This window comes from Felis catus, chromosome E3, assembly GCF_018350175.1.
Source record: "Felis catus isolate Fca126 chromosome E3, F.catus_Fca126_mat1.0, whole genome shotgun sequence".
Taxonomy (NCBI): Eukaryota; Metazoa; Chordata; class Mammalia; order Carnivora; family Felidae; genus Felis; species Felis catus.
The window spans coordinates 35,827,559-35,850,017 of record NC_058383.1 but is presented as its reverse complement, the minus strand read 5'-3'; the positions used below and the strand labels follow the sequence as shown (position 1 = coordinate 35,850,017).

Here is a 22,459-nt window from a genome sequence, read left to right as displayed (position 1 = left end):
TGAAAACTCCAGGAATTGCTCTAAGTTTGCTAGGTCCAGAAGCTCAAACTATGTTACTAGGACTGAGTCTCATCTCCCAATCTCCAGACTCTGTTACCACCATGTTTAGGTTGACTCTGCCATTGTAAAATGGGAAGATGGTTACTCACTGCCATAGGTTTTATCTAATTCTCTGAACAGCCTGAATATAAAACCCTGAATCACATGCACATCACTAAAACAATCCCCACTGTCAGAGGAATGTGAGTTCCCCAGTAGCTAGTCTGTCTCACATGCCCTGCTTGAGCTCTGGGGTAGGGTCAACTCTACAGGAACCGTCCAAACTGGCGGCTTATCCTCCCTGGGAGAAGGAGAGCCTCTAAGAAAACATCCAATGTTGTTACTGGAAGGATGGGGTGGCCCCTTAATAATCCCATACTAGTGATGTTCAATACAGCTGATTCATTGTGACTCAAATTTCCGTATTACTTCTGCAAATTCATTCAGCCCTTTAAATGAGTCATTGATTCATGTTCTACTGTCCCTGCCACTGGCCTTTGATCAGATTTTGGCCCTTGGGGTGAAGGCATCTCTTTCCGCCAGGTTGGAATGGTAGCTATGATGGCTACCTAAATGTTGGCTGTACCTAAGTGTTGCTTTCCAGAGAAATACAAATTAAAATAATAATGTGGTAACGTTTTTACACCTTGAATTGGCACAGGTTAACAAAATTGATAGTAACTGATTTTGGTGAGACTGTGAGATAACACAAATCCTCATATACTGATGGTGAAAGTGTAAACCGGTATAGCCTTTGAAAGCTATATAAAAAGATACAGTTTTAAACAGCAATGCCTCTGTTATTAATTAGGCCTATAGCACAAACGCTTTCAATTGGTTTATCTTTTGAAAATAGCCATACCAGTGCAGAAAAGCATACATGCGAAAGGTTTGAATCAATGTAGCATTTTTATAATATCAAAGTCATATCCAATTTAATGTATATTAGTAGTGGACTGATTACAGAATTGCTGACATTTAAAGAAAGGGCAATTATACATTTGAATACCAAAAAAAAATCTTTCAAGGTAAGGAAAATAGCTCCTCAAGGAAGATTTGGCCCGAAAATCATTGCCATAGTTAGTATTTTGCAAAGGTTTACCCTAGAGTGGGCAGGTCACCTCTTTCGTGCTTTGATTACACCTTCCATATGGATTACAGATCATATTCAAAACATTAATTACTCAGCAACAGCATTAATCACTTCGCTGAATGCATTTCACCTTTTCTCCTTCCCACAATGTTTGTTTAAACCAAGTTGACTGGATAGCAGTGCATTAAAAAGAGGTAATAGTATTTGGCAGAAGGAGATCTGAGCTTCCAAGAGAAGGATTCTGGGGTCGGTTGTTAAGCCGTCATTTATTACCTCTGTTACCCCCAGGCAAGGTGCTTACCAGCTTTGGAAAGTCCATATGCTCTTTTGCAAAATGGGCATAGTAATCAGTCTCTCAGATCTAGCCTGCTTATCATGAACAGTATATAATAGTGAATGTTTGTAAAATGTTCTATAAACCCGAAAGCCCTGGCCACATTCGCAAGTGTTGCTCTCATGGAATTACTTTTTATGACTATGTTCAATCTCTGTCCTCTTATTTCCCACATGAGGAGGTTTTTTACCCAGGCAGAGTGGTTGTCTAACACTCTATGTTTGCAGAACGAGGCAGAGCAGTTTACTTGGAAAAATAAAAAAATGGTAGAGTGAGTTTTGTTGTTGTTTACTTATTTGTTTTATTTGACAGGGAGATGAAAGGCACACTTTCTATACCTTGTGCCTCTAATGATACTATTCTTCTTTTGACAGTGTAGATGAGCCAGAAAGAGCCAAGATAATGCAGTGCATTTGATTTCATTCTTTACTGGACATCTTTTATTTTCATTTCTGTCCTGAATGAGTCTGGCAGTTGAACTCAGTCCTTGGGTTCCTAGGACTCAGCTTCTAAAATCCACAAGGAAAGTAAATTGGTAGTATCCTCACCTGTGTTTTTAATGCACACTCAGACCAGAGCCTTCTCACTTGAGGAAATACATATGTCTTTAAGTGACATAGATTGGAACATGGCCTTGCTTATTTGTTTCCATGCTTTTGTGCTGAAAGGGCAGAGTACACAAGCTTGCAACAGAGACCATAGGACTCACAAAACAGAAAATATTGATTCTCTGAGCCTTTATGGAAAAAGATGGTCATATCCTGATTTAGACTGAAGTTTGAGTTGATTCATTGTTACACCAACAAAAAACTTGAAAATTATGTATATTTGTGAGTATGTGTATAACCTTTAACCTTTCTGGCTAATCCTTACCGGAAAAAAAAAAGGAATTAAAAAAATTCCAAAACCATCAGTGGTTATAATCTTCTTCAGTGCATCTTGACATCATTTTATTTTTCAAACATTTTAAACGCCTTCTCTTTCCCAAGGACGGTGTTAGGTACTTTCACATATGTTATTTAATCCCCTCAGCAACCATCTAAATTTGTTGGTATTAAACCCATTTTAGAGGTGAGGAAATGGGTGTTCTGGAGGATTTAAATAACTTGCCAAATTTCTTGGAACTTCACAAAGCCAGAATACAAACTTAGACATGTCTGAATTTGAGCTGATGGCTGCTGGGTGGAAGGTGATTGGACTTATCTTCTCTCCACTATCCTGGTGCCAAGTCTATGGGAGGAATCTCTGAGGGAAGGAAACCAAAGGATAAAGAACTAACCTGCAATGGACCCAAGGAGGCTTAAGTCAGAGTTTCATCTTTTTTAGTGTCTTTCTAAGGTATTTTTGAACTATGCTGGGCTCTTTTTTTTGATGTATATTTATTTATTTAGAGAGAGACGGGGGGGGGGGGGGGAGCAAGAGAGAGGGAATGAGAATGAATCCCAAACAGGCTCCACGCTGTCAGTACAGACCCCAATGCGGGGCCTGAACCCACAAACCATGAGATCACAACCTGAGCGAAGGTCAAGAGTTGGACACTTAACCGACTGAGCCACCCCAGACCCCCGAACTAGGCTAGGCTCTTTGACTTTGAATCATAGCATGCTGTTCAGTGTGGATGCTCATATTTAGGTTCTGGTGATATGACTGTAAAATAAGTGAAGAAAAATATAGAGTCCACTCAGATTGATTTCTAGGCAGAGACGTACAGAAACCTGAATAGTCCTTATTTGGGGACCAGTGTTCCCACCCCACATTGACTTTAATATAATTAAGTACAGTTGATCTAATCATTTATATCATTTATTTATATGAATTGTATCTGATAACATAATGAGGTTTAATTCTATTTTAGTTATAATTATTTTAGATATATTTAATGTATGTGTGTATATATAATAAACCACTTTATTGAGATAGGATTGACTTACAAAAAGCTGTACATAATGTACACAGCTTGGTGAGTCGGGAGGTAAGTACATACCTATGAAATCACTGCAATTAAGGCCATAAACTTGTACATCACCTCCAAATTTTCCTCCTTTTTTTATATATTTTTTCTTTTGTGGTAAGAACACTTCATAGATCTACCCTCTGAACAAATTTTAAGTATACAACACAATATTGTTAACTACAGATCCTGTTGTATAGTATATATCCAGAACTTATTCATGTAACTGAAACTTCATACCTTTTGACCAACATCTCCCCATTCTCTCCCCTGCCCTGCCACACCTCTGGAAACCACTACTCTGCTGTCTGATTCAGTGAGGTTGACTATTTTAGACACCTCATAAAAGTGGGATCATGCAGTGTCTGTCCTTCTGTGTCTGGTTTATTTCACTTAGCATAATGTTCCAGTTTCGTCACATCCTCGCAAATGCAGGGTTTCTTACTTTTTCAGGGCTGAATACTATTCTATTGTATGTGTGTACTACATTTTCTTCACTTATTCATCCACCATGGACATTAGGTTGTTTCCATATCTTGGCTATTGTGAATAATGCTAAACATGGGAGTGCAGATATCTGTCTGAGATCTTAATGTCAGTTCCTTTGGATATACAACCTAAAAGTGGGATTGCTGGATCTAACGGAATACTATTCATAATTTTTTGAGGGACCTCCATACTATTTTCCATAGTGGGTGCACTAGTTTATATTGCCACCAACAGTGTACAAGAGTGCCTTTTTCTCCACATCCTCACCAACACTTTCCTCCTTCTTTCCTTCCTTCCTCCTTTTTCTTTCTTTCTCTTCTTTCTTTCTTTCTTTCTTTCTTTCTTTCTTTCTTTCTTTCTTTCTTTCTTTCTTGATAATGGCCATTCTAACATGTGTGCAGTGATATCTCATTGTGATTTTTATTTCCCTGGCGATTAGTGATGCTGAACACCTTTTCAATTATTATGGATTAAATGGATTATTATATGTAAAGTGTTGTGGCAACAGCAGGAACTCAAGTTACATTAACATGGTGCTTATTTTTAATAGTGTTGTCATTGTTATTATAATAATAATTTTTATTACTATTAAATACAATGGTGTACATAAATATCCAGGCAAGGTGACTTTATTGTAGCTGGGTTTCCTAAACTGCAATATTTATACCCCCTAGAACTATATTTTGGTGAGACAGGGACCCTTAACCACAGAGTGCATAGAGCTGGTTTCTGAAGCATCAATTTTGCTCAAAGCTTTCAGAGGGAAGGTGTTATTTTTTATATTAAAAGCAAACAAATATATAGGTAAGAGAAGGCACATGCACATAAATTTTTAAGAGAAAACCTGAGACATCAAGCACCATTTACATGCCATTGGATCTTCCAGCTATGGCTCTAGAATTCTATGGATAAGGCTTAGATTTCCTCTGCCATTAGTTAGTGGTATTTAGAAGGGAAATTTTGCAGAGCGGTAATTATAACATCTCCCAATGGTGGCTTTTATTTTTCTGTATAGTTCTTATGTTTGATTGTTCAAACTCTCTACCTTTGTCAAGACAGAAAAACATGATAAAAAAGGGTTAATAGGAAAATCCCAGAATAAGCTTTTTCTTTTCTTTTCTTTTCTTTTCTTTTCTTTTTTCTTTTCTTTTCTTTTCTTTTCTTTTCTTTTCTTTTCTTTTCTTTTCTTTTCTTTTCTTTTCTTTTCTTTTCTTTTCTTTTCTTTTTTAATGTCTCTACTGGTCATTTGATGGCCAGAGCATTCTGTATCTTAAGAGCTAAGAAAAAAGAAATACCAAAGAAACAGAGTTTATTTGTATTCAGGCCTGAGGGATGGGGGATGTGTGGGGGTGGGCATGATGTTTTTTTTGGCAAAGAGATACATCTTTGAAGTCAGCTCTTTACTGCACGAGGGTAGATTTATTGCATAAGGTAGATAGATGCCGAATGTCTCCCACACTGTGGTGGGGGTAGGGAGATTGGGAGCCCTGGAAGCCTATGTGGCTTATGTCTCTTGATTATGAAGGGCATATAGTTTAGCTTTTATTTTTTCACTAAATAAAGATTTAAAGTAAGTCACCCAGATACACTGGCAAAATTGCAAGAGTCAGAATTATAATTCATCATACAGCTTGATAAACTCATGTCCCACTGCTGAACCACACTGCCTTTTATGCACAAATTAATATTTTTTTTACAACCCCTGCAATGATTTAGTAAAGAGCACAATTATAGTTTAGGACATTGCCATCTGCAGCGGGACATTTAAAACAGAATTAAGTCTAGAAATCATGACTGACACATTGTTGTCACTCAAACTGTGATTGGTACAGTGCCTTCTGTTTTATTAACAGTTTTAATGGGAAATTATTTTGCCACAAAAATTCTCATCTGTTAAATAGCCTTTAGATGACTTTTTTTTGTTATGCATTTGCAAAGATAAATAAAATCATTTTATTTGTGTGTCTTTGTTAAAACATTAAAATATTCAGCATATATTTTTAAAATGTGTCCTCATTTTTCTTGTTTTGCTCACTAGTTGTCCCCTCCTCTTTAGTCTAACTTTTCTCATGGACCACAGGTCCCAGAATTCAGGAATGGCCTAAGGCATTTTTTTTACCCTTGAAAAGGTTCTCTCCTACTACATACATGAGCAAAAAGAACTATAGATAGAATATGCAATGTGTGTGTCTCACCCTGAATATGGACATAGGCTGTGTGAGGTCAATGGCAGGGTTTTGTCAAGAGGACATCGGAGATTCTGGTAGAAAGAAAGCAAAGGGGCAAGAAAAGAGAAAAGAAAGGGCCAGGGTAAAATATGAAAAGTAGAAAGGAAATAAACAAAATCGTACCCAGGAGCCACATTATCAAGTCCTAGTAACTAATAAAGTGGTTACCTCTCACGTGGTAGTGAAGTTCTGAAAATACAACCATGAGTAGAGTCCGTTGTAGCTATTGACAGTCCATTCAGAAGGTCTCAATCAAAGCCCAGCCTGTTGTCTATTTAGGAGACCAACAAAGCCAAATTTTAATCCAGCTATGAAATGGATTTCTTTTTTCATTAAACACCAGGTGAGGCATTGGTTTGCTTTTAGGGGCCATGCCTGCCATGCAGAAAAGAAGTGGCTTTAAAAAGGGGATTCACACCGTGGGAGGTGAGCTGCCCTTCCTCTGAGGTATCTGACTGAGAGCCTAGAACTCAGGAGGAAAGAGCAGATTCACATCTCCTATTTCATACTCACTCGTCAGGATTTGTGCAGTGCTTGGGATGCCTATGGAATTGCTGTCAGTGTTCATACTGGTTTCCCTTTCTTTTGTTTTCCATACTGTCCCACATTCCAGTTGAATGCATACGAGTTAGAAGGAATAATCCCAGCATCCTGGAGTGCTCTCATATCCATAGGTCATTCGTTGGGAATTAGGAATCCTCCATTGCCTGTCAAGACCTATAGAGTAGCGGATAGGGACTTCACATTCCTATATTTATCTCACGTGGACTAAGCTATTGGTGGATGAGTAACTTCATCTTACTATTGATAAGGGTATGTGATGCCAACGCAGCTCACATTCTAGACAGCAAAGTGACCCAAAGAAATCTCTGTTTCCTATTTGAACTTGGCACACAGTAAGTCCTGTAGTTAGCAAACAGTCATTAATCACCTATTTTGCACCTGGCAAACAGACATTTGCTTAGTGAGTAATTTATTATTCTATAATCATTCATTTTAAATATTTGTATATAGAAACCTGATTAGACGTTGTTGATAGCCCAAATTCCTGCCTCCAGGTAGGGCTAGCTGTTTGCTTTAAAGAATATGCCCCCTTGTATGCTTCCTTAATAGGTGGAGTAGGTTTAAAAGGGCATGATTCGATCCAAGTGGTTACAGGAACAGGTTGTTAATGCTTGGATTCTGTCATCTTACTAGTTGTAAAATACTCACAAATATTAAACAGTGACTATACTGTTATATGAAAGCATAGATATGGCACAGTCCTGTCTACTGTACATCTATTCAAATGTACTTTAGGACTTGATTAGCACCTGTATTCTATTGTGTTGCCTTGGGCATTAATAGATCAAATATCAGAGTGTCTGCTTTCCAAGATCACCTGTTCTGTGTCCATGGCTCCATCTTTTACACTTAAGATTTCCAGATGGTCTTCAGCCTCTCCCCAGGATCCCAGTTTTTATCTGCCCAATTGCCTGTTGGATAGCTCCATGTGGAGGTTCCGTAAGTTTACCCAGTTGAGAGTGGGCAAAATGAGCCTCTTATCTTTCTCAAATCTTTATCAGATGCTCCTGAAATTGGTCACTGGTGCCAGCATTCAATCAATAACTTAAAATACAAATCTAGAAATTGACATTGACTTTTTGGTCTCTTCTTTTTCTTCTTCCTCTTCTTCTCCTCTCTCCCTCTCTCCTTCTTTCTCTCTCTCCTCCTCTACTCCCCTCCTCTTCCTCCTTCTTCTGTTTTTTAAAGCCATCCCACCTCTACATATTTTCTAGTCATTCAATGAGTCCTTTTAATTCTATTTCTAAAGTATTTATTGAATCTTTCCTTCCTATTATATGATCACTGTCATGTCTTCATTTGTGTCAACACTCATCATCTTTTGACCTGAAATGTAATAAAAGAGTCTCTTAATGGATCTTCCTACTTCCAGTGGTCCATTCCCACATTCTACCTGGAGTGGTATTCCTAGCCACTGCCTGTTTCACTTTCCCTGTGGAGAAATGGAGTCCAAACCCCTTGCCATGACATACAGGGCCTTTATCATCTGACCTATGCCCACTTTACCCTAGCCATTAGCTCATACAGTCACACCTCTGTGCCTTTACATAAGTTACTTCCCCTGGTTAGATTGCCATTTTGTACTGACCATGTTAAATGAACTCCTGTGCATCCTTTAAAACCTAACTCAAGCATCACTACCTTTGTGAATTCTTTGAAATCTGCCTTCTGACCTTAAGCAGAACAAAAAGGCTCCTCCTATGCATGTCTCCTATGCAGGCAGATGCATAGCATACTTTACTCTTATCTCAGCTATAATTATAATATATATTCACACATCTTATAATGCCTAAGCTTCAAATATATAAATCTAATGTATAAAATATAATGTTATTTTATAATACTTGTTTATATTTACCTTTTTCAACAGATTTATTCAACTTTGTATCTGACAAGGATTCTGGAATTCATATATGGAATTCACTGGGCATTCATATATATAATGTTAGAAAAATGAATCTATCAATATTTTTGGTGATATTTTTAGAGGGGAAGATATCTTTATGCTTACAGTTGGGGGAAAAAAGCCTAACAAAACCTAACCTTTAGTGTCAGAGAATTTGTATTTATTTTAGCACTCAGGTTTTAAATTGCATTTCTGACAGGCTGGACCACAGCTATGCTTCATGAAAGATCATGAGACACAGGGAAGAGGTTTATTCATCACAGCATTGGGATATTTTGCTCTCCTGAAAAGCAAAAGGATCTGGGGACTCCTTTGCAGGCTGGCCATGTCCTGTGCCACCCTAACTGTGTCTAGACACTCTAGCAGGGGTAGAGAGTATGGTTGGGACTTTGCAGGAAGTCGGCTTGCGTCAGAGGCACATGGAGAAGGAAAGGAATACAGAAGTAAGAAGAAAGGTTTCAGTGGCCAAGACAACAACTCTCCCCATCTCTGTCTTTCTCCGGGGCCAGAGTCCTTCTGCTTGTCTGTCTCTCCCTTCTTCCTCTCATTTCTTTCTAGAGGTCACCTCTTTGCATTTCTCTACTTCTCTGTAGATTGCTTCTCTTAACTACTCATCAGAGTCTACTGTGAAAATCCACCCAGCCTTCCAAGTCCAGCTGTCAAACTTACCACTCCATCTCTTTTCCAATTCTGGAAGTCTCTCTAGGAGTGACTCTGATTTGACCAGAGAGGCTTATGTGTCTGATCCAGGTCCCTGGACTGGGGATTGGTTGAGGTAGGGTCACAAGAGGAGAAGGTTCTCTAAGAAACCCTGAAGGGTGGGGGGCAATGATTGGCATCTCTGCCGTGGCATGGAGAGATGTTGGCTGAGCATTACACATGCCTATAGCATCAATGGCCTTTTAATTTCTTAAAATCTTGAGTAGAGGAAACTCTCGGGCATGTAAGATTTCTACCGTCATTCTGCCCTGGGCTCAGACAAGATTAAGTCATTGGAATTGGGAACCTGTTTTGTCTCCTTATTTCCTTTGTGGGGTGACAGACTACTGACCTAAGGAGTGAGGGGATTTGAGGAAATGAGTGATTTCTTTTTTTTTTTTTTAATTTTTTTAATGTTTATTTTTGAGACAGAGAGAGACAGAGCATGAACGGGGGAGGGTCAGAGAGAGAGGGAGACACAGAATCTGAAACAGGCTCCAGGCTCTGAGCTGTCAGCACAGAGCCCAACGTGGGGCTCGAACTCACAGACCATGAGATCATGACCTGAGCCAAAGTCGGACGCTCAACCAACTGAGCCACCCAGGCGCCCCAGAAATGAGTGATTTCTAATCTCACATGACTTTTTGTTCTCCCCAAATGTCTGTGCAATCCCCTACTTAGGAAATTCAAGGGACAAATTGTTATTTTTTTTAAAAAAAGTTTTTTTAATATTTATTATCGAGACAGTGAGAAAGACAGAGCATGAGCAGGGGAGGGGCAGAGAGAGGGAGACACAGAATCCAAAGTAGGCTCCAGGCTCCCAGCTGTAAGCACAGAGCCCAACCCGGGGCTCAAACTCACGAACTTTGAGAGATTATGACCTGAGCGGAAGTCATATGTCAACAGATTGATCCATTAAGGTGCCACCCCCTGCCCCTGGGAAGATTTTCCTAAAGAAGGTAGTGCAACAATTTAGGGATATCTCAAAGCAAACCTCTTTTGTCTTAAAAGTGTCCATGCTGGCATAACATACAGAAATGCCAGTAATAATGTGTGTGCCTCTCCCCACACAGGGGAGAAAAAAATCTTTTTCCTGTATACATCTTGGGTTTTCTGGCTGAGGTTCTGTAAATTGGACTGACAAAAGACAGATTAACAAGAGAAAAGCATACAGATTTATGTAATGTAAGTTTTACGTGACACAGGAGACTTCATAAGGAAGTGAAGACCTGAAGAAGTGGTTAAATGTGAGCATTTTTATACCAGGTTTGATGAAGAGTCGGAAGTCATGGGGAAATGTGATAGCAGCTAAGTGGTAAACTGGGGAGAACTTAACAAGTCCTTCTGTGTCCCTCCATCTTTGGAGATAAGGATAGGGAGGGCACCTCTCCCATGAGATCTTATGACCTGCTTCAGAGTGGATGGGGGGCTCAGAGAGTGCTCCCCGCATCTGCTGTTACTCACATTCTTTCCGCTTCAAATATTCAGTATGCCGCCGCAGTACCATATTTTGTAGTAGGGAGTGTTGAACCCTTCCATGTCCACCCCAATCTTCTGCTCTGGGGCCTGAGGACCCCTTGTAGTATCTGAAAGCTTTTCCCTGCTGTCTCTTAGCCTTCATATCTCATACCCTGCATCTTCTTTCTGACCCTGCCTGCTTGTCCACTTCACGTTCTGGTTATTACTGAACAGACGTCACCCTGCGAGACTCTTTGCTGACAGAGGTGGTTTGTGTGTGTGTGTGTGTGTGTGTGTGTGTGTGTGTGTGTGTGTGTGTGACTCAGTGGTGGCATGTGCTCAATCAGTATTTGAAGGAAACAAAAGCAGGAAGTTTAACCAGTAATATAATAAATCCTAACAACCCGAGAATCATATCTAAAGCATCTACCCCAATTACTTCCCCATCTCAGTGCATGGTTTATTTTCTACACAGCAGTTACTAAAATGTGTCATTATCTTGTTTATTGTCTGTCTTACCCACTAGAACATAAGCTCCCTGAGGGCTAGGGTTTTGTCTATCTTGTTTACCTAACACAGTATTGAAAACAAGTAATCACGGTGGAAATAAACAAACACCAACCAAATGAGAACTGTTTATTCAAAGCATACTGTAGCAAGGGAGTTAGCCAGCATCACTTGTCAGAGACTCAACATCAGGCAATAGGGTGAGAAAGCTTCATAGTTGGAAAAAAAAAAAAAAGGAAGGCTTCAGGTGTGCCCTAACTGGAGGCTTTTGGTGTGGGAGTGCTGCAGGTGCACCAAGTGGAAGCAGGACATTCCATGTGACTGGTTGCACACCTTGGCCCTAAGTTGGAAGTGGGTACAAAAGTTAGGAAAGCTGTTCATTACTAATCAAGTTGTGGCTCTTTCTGAGCTGGTCGTGTTACAGGCCTTTTTGTTTTGGCTTCCTGAACTGATCACCAGAGATTAGAAGTCAGAAGTGGTCTGATGTGCTACCAGTATGATTTGTGGAGAGCAGGCTGGTTTCCTGGGCGGGATACTGCCAATCATAGGTCTGAGTTCTATTTGTATATGTGGTTTGGTTGTTTTCCATTTGTATATTCAGTCTCTCCCCGTTGATGAGAAGAAAAGAAGGAAAGAAGGAAGGACTGTTATTCCAATTCCATTATCCAGATTTCATTTTGAATACCTCATGTCAAGGAGTAGTTCATCCTAAAGTTGACGTGGTGACTGTTTTTGAGAGAGTGCATCCTTGAATCATATCCCATCGTCAAAAGCTAGAGCACAGTAAAGAAGAAAGAGACTCTTTTCCTGTCTGTCCGCCAAATAAGAGCCAAAGGCTTTTGAGGAGGCACTTAAAGAATTTTCAGTTTGCAGTTGTGCAGAAACTGTTGTTCAGGTAATTTAACATTGATTTTAGTTTAAAAGGCAATTAAGACAAAATGGGCAGCCACTAGCCACTTAGGTTAAATAAGCTTAGATTTAAATTGCTCCCCATTACCACCTTTGTTTTCTATGTTTGAGCTGTTTTATGCTAATTTAGCATGCAATGGTGTGGAGGCCCAATTGGGGCAGGTGGATGGGAGAGGAACCTAGCCAAAGCCAGGGAGATGGTTATTGAAAGAAGAAATAGTTGACCCAAAACTGTTCCCAGGGTGAAATAGGTTCTCTTTTATCCTGTTACTGGGTATAGGATTAATAGAACATTCCAGGATTCTGGTTCTTTAGATCTAAAATTTTAAAAATGGTGCCCACATTTTGACTGACCACTTTTACTTCCAAATATGTATTTATCCTGAAATAACAGAGAGAGACAAGCTCATAACATTATGGATAAGAATGTTCATGTTGGTGTTATTGAACACCAAGAATGTACGTGTTGGTATTATTTAATAGAAGTTGTGTATTCTTATAGTGGCATACCAAAATTGATGTTATCTTTTTTTTTTTTTTTTACAGCAGAAAAGGTTCACGATACATTGCAAAGTAGAAAAATGAGCTTATATGGTAAAATGTCTCTTCTGTGCTTCTGAGTTTTTAGTCACATATGCAATGAAAAATCTTTGAAGGGACAGATTTGCAATGTTACGTGTGGCTTTCTGGGTGATAAATAATGAGTGACTTTTTTCTTATGCTTTTCCAAATTTTCTCAAATTTCCACAATAAACACATATGAGGTGCTGAAGCTTGGGAGCAAGGTTGCTGAGATCAGAACTCCTAAAACAACCGATAAGTCTGGAAGGCTGTGGTCCAAGGTCATTTTTGCTGGCTATTAGTGGGGTCTCCGGAGCTAGAGGGAATACACGGCTCTTCTTAAAATTGAAGGTATTTATGCCCGAGATGAAACTGAATTCTGTCTAGGCAAGAGAAGTGCTTATGTGTACAAAGCAAAGAATGACACAGTGACTCCTGGTGGCAAACCGAACAAAACCAGAGTAATCTAGAGAAAAGTTACTCGTGCTCATGGAAACAGTGGCATGGTTTGTGCCAAATTCCAAAACAACTTTCCCGCCAAAGCCACTGACCACAGAATCCGTGTGAGGCTATATCCCTCAAGGATTTAAACTTACTGGAAAGTAAATAAAGGTGTAGATCTGTAAAAAGAAACAAAAACAAAAACAAAACAACAACATAATGGTTTTACAATTTCATAATTGTATAAAAAGGATTGAAACAATACTGGTTTGTTGTAGCTCTATTTAAAACATCCTCTCAGTGGTGTGCTTGATATATACCATCTCAAGTATAAGGTTAAGTGTACATGCTAAATTCTGAGGAGGTAGAATGAGTGTTCCTTTGTAATAATTCTGTTTCTTGCTCAAAGAAAGTCGGCAAAGCTTCATTAAAGAAGGTCATTCACCTGGTCCTAGTTTAAAGTTGTAACGTGGACCATTCTGTAGAGCACACGTCTAAAATATGCCCAGGTGATTCATGCTTTTGTCTATTAGGAAATGTGGCCATTTACCAGCAACCAATGTTGAGCTAATGGGATCCATTTAGGAATATAACCACAACAAGCCCACCATAAATCGTATGCTCTCCCATCTGAATATGCTTCATTAAGCTCACCTTTCCTGATGCAACTGGATTATTAGATGTCAGGACGAAGAAAATCATTAGGTCCAGCTGCTCTAATCCTACAAAGCACCAATGTGGTTGCTATGTAATTTTATTTTAGTTTATTTTTCAGATAGAACATGCTTTGTGCTTTTCTATAGGAAAATATTTTCAAACTGGTAAAGAAGCAGTATTACTGTATTGTGAGGCATATCTCAGTAAGTCATTACCATAACTTACAGCAGAAGGGTAATCTATGTCGCATTTTACTTCAAGGGTAAGATTGATTTTTATAAAAATCTTTAGTGCATTGAAGCTTAAATTTTTGTTTTCCTATGAAGAAGCAATTAGATACTGGAGTCTTCCAGAAATGTTAGGTTAGTGTGAGCTAAACCTTGATGTGTTTTTGAAGGTCTTATCATTCAACAGTTAAAGAGAAAAGGCAGTTTCTGAGGGAGAAAAACACATTGGCACGGTGGCAATTGTCACAGCTCACATGGCCAGGGGCATCCACCATTTTCTTACATTTACATCTGTTGGGGAAATTGACAAAAACCTGAAATAACAAAGAAGACTATAATAAGCGTCTTCATTTCCACCCCCAAGAACCACCAATTTTGAGTGTTTTCTTCCAGGTAGGTGCATATAAATATATGTGTATAGACACACACATGTACACGGACACACACTTTAAAAGTGGTGCACACATTCCCTTTATAATCAAAAACGCTATGTGTATGTGTGTGTGTATACATATGTATATTTAAATAAATACATATTTTTAAGGTTTTATACACATACAGACTTTATTAAAAAGGGGTGTGTGTGTATGTACCCTTTAAAGGGTTTGTGTACATAAAGCTCATATATGACCTTTTATATATCAATGTTCTTTTAAAGGAAAACTAAGTTCTCAACCTCCTCCATCAACAGCAGTGCCTTTCCCCTTTCTAAACACTATTAGGAATTTGGGGCCCATTCTTCTAGATGAGAAGTTGGGAAACTTTTTCTGTAAGAGGCAAGATAGTAAATATTTTAGGCTTTGTGGACCATTTGGTCTCTGTCATAAATACTCAGCTCAGTAGTCACAATGTATTAACAAATGGGTATAGTTGTTTTTCAGTAGAACTTCTTTCGGGGACATTGAAATCTGAAATATTTTTCATATATTCCTGTTCTTTTTTTTAAGTTTGTTTATTTATTTTGAGAGAGAGAGAGAGAGAGAGAGAGAGAGAGAGAGAGAGAGCACATGAATGGGGGAAGGGCAGAGGGAGAAGTAGAGAGAGAATCCCAAGGAGACTCTGTGCCAATAGCACAGAGCCTGATGTGGGGCTCATTCTCACAAAGTGTGAGATCATGACCCGAGCCAAATTCAAGAGTCACATGCTTAACCCACTGATCCACCCAGGTGCCCTTATATATTCCTGTTCCTTTTTTTTTTCTTTTTCACCTTTGAAGTATTTTTTGAAAAATGAGCTTGTGAGCTGTGTGAAAACAGGCAGAGGCTGAATCTGGATCATTTTCTATACATCCATAAATATGTAACTGCAGAAAATCTATAATATTACCTCATTTTTGCATTTTATTTCATAAATAGTCCCATAGTGTATGAATCATTTAAAACTTGCATTTTTATCTCAGTGAAATTTTGACTGAAAAAATGTATATATAGTTGTTCTTTGTAGTATGAGTCGGTCTCTTCATCTTTATACATAATTGTGTCTGTATAGCTATGGATTATTCACACTTTAGTCATTTTTCACTGCTATATAGTATTCCATCACAGGATATATTGCATTTTTTAATGCCAGTAGGTATTTGCCATTTTTTCCCTTGTAACAAGCAGTGGTGGAGGTATATTCATGAACACAGCTTATACATGTTTTGTTAGGGCAGAGAAGTCGAACTGCTTGGCTATAACATGTGCACATTTTCTGTTTTAATAGCTACCAGTAAATTGGTTTCTGGAGTGACGATACCAGTTGACATTCCCACAGGGAGGCTTTGTCTCCTTGGTTTGGAGATTTCATTCATTGCTGTTCCTTTGGACGGAGCAAGGAACCCACCTTAGCTCTGTATTGTCTTGTTGCCACAGATGCTCGTGTGGCCTTTTATTTCCCTTTGGGTGAGTACGGACATTGTTTTAGGTCTCTGCTCGGGCACTTACACACGAGAATAGCAATTTATATCAATAACCAGGTTTGGCAACATCTGCCAAGGTTGTCATACTCCGTGATTAAATGGCCATATGTGCCAGGGAACACGGGGACAATGGGGTTGTAATTAGGGTTTGCTATCTTTCCATCCGCCACCCCCACCATCCTTAACTTCGAATAACCTCGCTTTTGTGAGCTGATTTGTGAATCAAATGATTCCCCTGAGAATGCCAGTTTCCGCTGTAATACTACTGCTTTATTTTGTGCATCTCTGTAATTACACGGGGTTCTGGTTAAGCTAAAATCTAGAAACATTTTGCCACTTTACCCAATGCCATTGACCCCAGAGCTGATATGTGCATATACTAGACTTTAACTTAAATCATCAGAGAATTTAGTGTACTCTGTACTGAACCATCACTGGGAAAGGAAGGTCTACCTAATGCTATCTTAGCATCCTTTAAATGCCACTGCCCCCACCGAAGGCAGGCAGAGAAAACATGCACCAACTTTCCTTAACTCCATAAGGAACAAGTTAAACAGTGTATTAATGCAATATTTAAAACAATCTGAATGCATAGAAGGAAAAAAAAACTCATTTTGTTTCTGGTGTGACAGAGGTGGTTGATGGTTATGGAAGGACTTGGCATGTTCCAAAAAAAAAACCTGGAAATATTGCCTCAAGATATGGGGCTATAATAAATGTGCAAATAAATATTTGAAAGATGTATTAGCATTTTAAAATTTGCTTACCGACATATAAAATCCTAATCACTTGTGCACAAGGCCTGTAACTAAAATAGAGTAACCAAGAAGACGGCACAGGAATCCAATGAATATTTCACTGCTAATTGAATATAGTCTATATATACACTTTTCTTCCATATTTAGTTCCATCCTAGTCAACTGTTGAGTGCTTGAAGAAGCAAGGCCCTATTAGCGTATATAGCTTGCAGTTCTGACTATAAAGAAATAGAAAAAAAAATCTAATTCTCCTACGTCCAAAAGACTGACTTCCCCCATCTAGTTGATTGGTCTCTAACCAATGCAATATTCAGACTGGGAATAGCCAGAGCCTGGTGTAACTCGTTCCCATTTAAGTAAGTAAACAAACAAACAAAGTCACGGATCTTTGTGGATTTTGGGGACATTTACTCTGATGCCATAATCAAGGTAAATACCTTTTCACAGGTGATCTCTGAAGTTCAACAGGACATGGTAGATATTTCCTCCTCAAAGCAGGGTCAAATTTTAGAGCATTCTCATTTAGCAGTTAATGTGTAAGAAGATTTGAGGTCACAAAGTTTTAACTAATGGAAAAGTGTAATCGTATCTCGGAGGAAACACTGAGGAAAGCCTATCAACAGTGTAGGGGGGAAGGGAGTGATGGGGTTTTCCATCCTTTACTAGTATTTATATGTGGAGTAGCATATTGGAAGTCATAAATACTGTCCCGTGGACATTTTGAATAATGCAGGAGTAGTGTAAGTAATTGGAAGTGCTTATATCCTGCCTTTAGACATTTCACTGCTCGTGAGTTAAAATTGGTTGTCAAGTGTGGACTCGGAGGACCGTGCAAGGTGCCCTATTCTGTCATGTGGTACATATTTAATGCTTGAAAGAACAAGGGAAGGGACACGTGCAGGAGAGGGAGAGGGAGGGCGAGCGGCGAGATACTGCCGCCAGCTCGGCGCTTTGCAAGTGCCTCGGAGCGAGGAGGCGGGACCCACGCAGGCTCAGCACCCACCGCCTTTCCTGGGCTGCAAGACTTTGCAAAAACACTGGGCGTCCAATTTGGCGAGTGTTTTGGCGCCCAGGCCGGGGCCGCCCTGGAAGCCGGGCTCAGACGCGGCAGCGTCCCCGGCACCTTGGTGGCCTCCCTCTGTGCGCTTCTCCGCGTTGAATGCCTCCTTGCTCCGGCTGCTCGCTCGCTCTCTCCCGGCGCGTTCTGCACCTGCTGGCGGTGGTGTCAGGCAGCCAGGGCGAGCGCAGGCACGGCGCGCACGACGGATGACTGGAGTCATTTACATTGCTAGCACGTGGCTGCCGTTTGCTGTTGCCTCGGACTTCTCCCGTGTTCTCCCGGGGAGGAAACAGGAGGCACTTTGCAGCCGACAATGAAATCTTGGCAGCTAATTGCAGTCGTGGGAGATGCCCTTCAGGTAAGGCGAGAGAAGAGGGCTCTGAACACCATCAGGGAAGGAGAGGCCGAGAGGGAGAGCGAGGGATGGAGAGAAAGCTGCTTCTGCAGAGGCTTCCTGAAGCCCACTGACTCGCGGGAGGGGGTGGTAGAGGGACGGGGACGGGGGCGGGCGACAGGGGGGAGGAGTGTGCAAACTGACATTTTTGGCTGCCTGTGGCAGAGGAGCCGCCGTCAGCCGCTGTCCAACGTTCACGCCGAGAGGGTGGCGGCGTGTGCGCCTCGGGGCTGCTGATTAGAATAGGGACTTGGCGGCGGCAGGAATCCGGGTAAACCAAAGCGGCGATGGGAGGCTGCGGATGCATTTGCAGCGCGTGAGTGAGACCCGGTACGTGAGGCCAGCCTGGGGACCTCGGAGGGTGGGTCACGGCTCGCCCCGGGCGCACCCGGGGGCGCGGGACGCCCGGAGAGGGCGAGGGGCGTTTGTGGCTACGGGGGAGTCCGGAGATGAATCGATTTTCTTTACCGACGAGAGAAGTTAGTGGGGAACTTCATTGCCCATTCTCATTGGCTCCGTTTAACTTTATTTCTAGAGATGAATAAGCGTTTGTAAGAAAGCCCGGAAAAGTCCCAATAGGCTCGCAGGGGTTTTGCAAGAGCTGCGCGGTTCTTTAAATGGGAGGTTTACGAAATGACTGGCCAGATGGGCCGTGCCTTTGGAAAGTTGGCACGCTCACGTTCCGATGGGGCATGTGTGTGCGTGTGTGGGAATATGTATTGCATGTTTGTGTAAACATGTCTACCGTGCTGGTTGCTCTGTCCTTATCTCCTCTGCTTTGCCTGATGCCCAGGGAAGAGAAATTACATTGACAGTATTGACAGTATATGTATATACATGTATGTATGTGTATATATATATATACATGTGTGTATGTGTATATATATATGTATGTATGTGTGTGTGTGTATATATATATATATATATATATATATATATATATATATATATATATGTATGTATGTATATGCAAAGGGTTGCCTACGACATTTATCGGCCTAGGAGGATCACCTGGGAGGCTCAATCTCAGCCTATCCCTCAGCCATTATTTCCAGATTACTGTGAAACTGGTGGTTTTACTAATTTCTGTTGACAAAAGATCAGTGCCTCCCCCCTACTTAGGAAGGACCCCAGCAGAATTCTGAATCCAAAAGTTTTGTTAGCAAAATCATCTTAGTAGGAATGGTTCATTAAATTACTTCCTGAAAGAGTCCCTTTCTGAGTATCTTTAGATATCTCATAATTTACTCACTGTTCATATGGTTTTAATTTTGGTCACACAGAAATGAACGCAGTCTATAACGGAGGCCATCAAAAATGATTGTGTAATCCTCTTTATTTGGGTAGCTGGGTGGTGAACTGGTTTAAGACTATAAAGTCTTTCTCCGCTGTGATTCCCTATTTTTGATCAAAATGTATCTTTGGAAATCCAAAGGCCATGAGTGTAAATGTGTTTGTGAAATGGGCTAACTTGCCTTTGCTGTGATTAAGTTTTAAGAGGGTTGTTCTTCAAGTAAGTAAACTACAGTCAATCAGTGACAGCTGGCTTTCATGGGGAATGCGGGCAGCATTCATGATTTTCATACAGAAAGCAGGTTTTTCAACTCTTATCTGCCCACTCACACCCTCCACACATGCCAGTGCTTCCTCTATATTAGAATACTCATGGATTATGAAGAGAAAATTGCTTCTCTGAACAGTTGGAGGAAGTATTACCTATGGGCAAAGGTTTCTTTTCTCCCTTGCTTACCTGCTTCCTTCTTTCTCTCTTTCTCTCCCTTGCTCTCTCCTCCCTCCTCTCTTTTCTTCCATCTCCCCCCCCCTTCCACCCCCCTTCTCTCTCTATCCACCTGTATTTCTTTCCATCTGTCTTTATTTTTGTACGTAGAACCCAGAAAGCTTTCCAGATATCTTCTACTACTGCATTTTTATTGTAACAAATGTTTTGCACCCTAAGGGATAATTGGAACCTGATTTTCTTTTTCTTTTTTTGTATTCTCCGTTCGTATACAAGAACTAATTAATATCAGGCAATCTGCTGTACCTTAATCTTGTAAATAAAAGTGAATATTCAAACTTTTCTTGTCATTTGATTTTAACCAAGCAAACTGACTCTGGAGGATGCCTATGTTACATGAAAAGAGCTGGATCTTTTCTCTCTTATCACCAAGTGATGGATTTTTACAACATTGCACTTTGCTTGTTATAACTTTATTGGGCTGAGCATATTTTTATGTTTGTCTACTATAACCTTATCCCTCAAACTTCTGTTTTCTCTATTACCTGTCTTAATTTTAGAAGCTGGATTCATTTTAATCTGTATTTACTTGGACTTGGGAGAAACAACCATCAGTCTTCACTTACGGGCTAGCTTTAAGTATCACAAAAATAAGTTTATTTTTCTTTCCAATTTTTTTTTCTCTCTCTCCATGAGTGTGACACAAAAGTTGAAGGAGATTTCATGTAAAGGAATTTTTGCTGCAATTGCCTTCTTCCAAATTACAACTGTAAGATTTGGACAATAAATAGTCATATTTTGAGATTATTATATGAGAATCCATACATATCCCTTGTCATTTTTTGTTTGATAACAGAGAACCTGGTTGGATGGGTCATTCTCGAACTAAATAGCTATTTACAATGTCCAGTGAAAGATCATTTTGGTCTTGTTTTCTGCAAAATTTACAATTTTTATATTGGAATTTTAGTTCAGTTTGCAGTACCAGAGAAATGGAATGTGATCCAAAAGAGGAAGGATTTTTTATGAAATAATAATAAGGCTTTATTATTATTAAACTTCTATTTACATTTAGTTGTAGCTATTTTGTTTTTTAACAGTTTCATGTGTGTTAGTTTCAAAGTCGTCACAGAGTGGATTGAAACAAGTTATTTGAAAGAATTAAAACGCAATTCCTTTTAGTAGACCTGAATCCTCATCTTGTACTGGTTTTTCAACCAATGTAAAAATAAATAGGGAGAAAAGCAGTTTTTTGCAATTCCAACTTTATTTTGTTACAGATCTGAAAACTCCAGGATGTTATAATACATTAGGTCTTTATATATTTATGGGTAGAAGTCTTTGTCCTTCTGTTTGTTTTCCTTCATTTTTATGCAGAGTTGAGCGTTTGCATGTATTATAAGCAATAGTAAACAAGAGCAAATAAGGGCATCAGGAATTTTCTAATCATGCATTTTAATTTATTTGAATTAAATCACATAACAAAATAGCAGTCTTGCCTATCTGATGCTCATGCTGCCCCCTCCCTCTGTTTGCATGGTACTAAAAAAAAAAATAAGTAATTCTTTAAAAGTCAGCTTGTAACATGTAGGGTTCAGCTTGGAAACCTTTGTATTTAATTATTCACTAGCTGCAGTGTTCCAAACAGTTTTCAGGAGTGCTTTTTTATTAATAGATTTAAAGTTTTCATGAAAAGTTGTGGTGTGTGTGTGTGTGTGTGTGTGTGTGTGTGTGCGCGCGCGCGCGCGCACACACTTGCCCAAAAAGCTGAAACAGCTTGTGTCAGCTATAGCAACGCGTTTTTGATTCAGCAAAACTAGGTTATGAATTCAAGCAATTAAACATGACAAAAAGCCCAATTTCACTGCCTAGATTAATACACTTCCAATTTTTCCTGCTCCATAAAAATTTCAAAGTGTTCTTTCTGGTTAGGTGTTTGCATAACCTATAAGGTATTGGAAGGCCCCCATTTCACATTTACTTATGATGTCTGAATACTTTGATGTAGCAAATGTAAATAGGACCAATTGGACATTCTTAACACAATTTTGTATTTGCAAGTTCTTGTGAAATTATTTCAGTTGAGTTTAAAGGAAAAGCGAGAACAGTCGTTAGTTCCCTAACATTAATCGGTAGTGAGTAATCTTTCAGCTACTTCCAATGTCATGAAGGCCAGGAAAGGCTTTTTGAGAAATGATATAATTACAGCAGAAATAGTATATCCCTGTTCCAAGGGTAGCAGTGATTTTTTTTTAATGATGCAAGAGTGGTTATGTTTATTACTTTTTCTCTGCTTGAACAGAAGTAAAGTCTGAATTCTGTATTCATGTTGATCTAATTAGCCAAAGCTCACTGTTCTTTCCAATGGGTCTTTTTACTTACAGAGTAATTAGTACTCCCAATGAGCCACATTGAAATTACTGCAGTTTTTGGTAAGTTGGTTGAATTTTCTAAGCTGCCTTGATACACTTTGATCACACAGAGACTATATACGCACAGACATAGACAATCGAGAAGCTCCAATACTATTACCTTGCATTGTCCGT

At 39.7% G+C, this 22,459-nt stretch overlaps 1 protein-coding gene and 1 pseudogene across 5 annotated transcripts in view; both read left to right on the top strand.

Moving 5' to 3' along the window:
• RBFOX1 (RNA binding fox-1 homolog 1) overlaps positions 1-22,459 on the top strand; it is a 2,060,838-nt gene that overhangs the window by 972,410 nt on the left and 1,065,969 nt on the right. The window lies entirely within an intron of this gene.
• Positions 6,506-15,062, top strand: LOC109495030 (annotated as a pseudogene).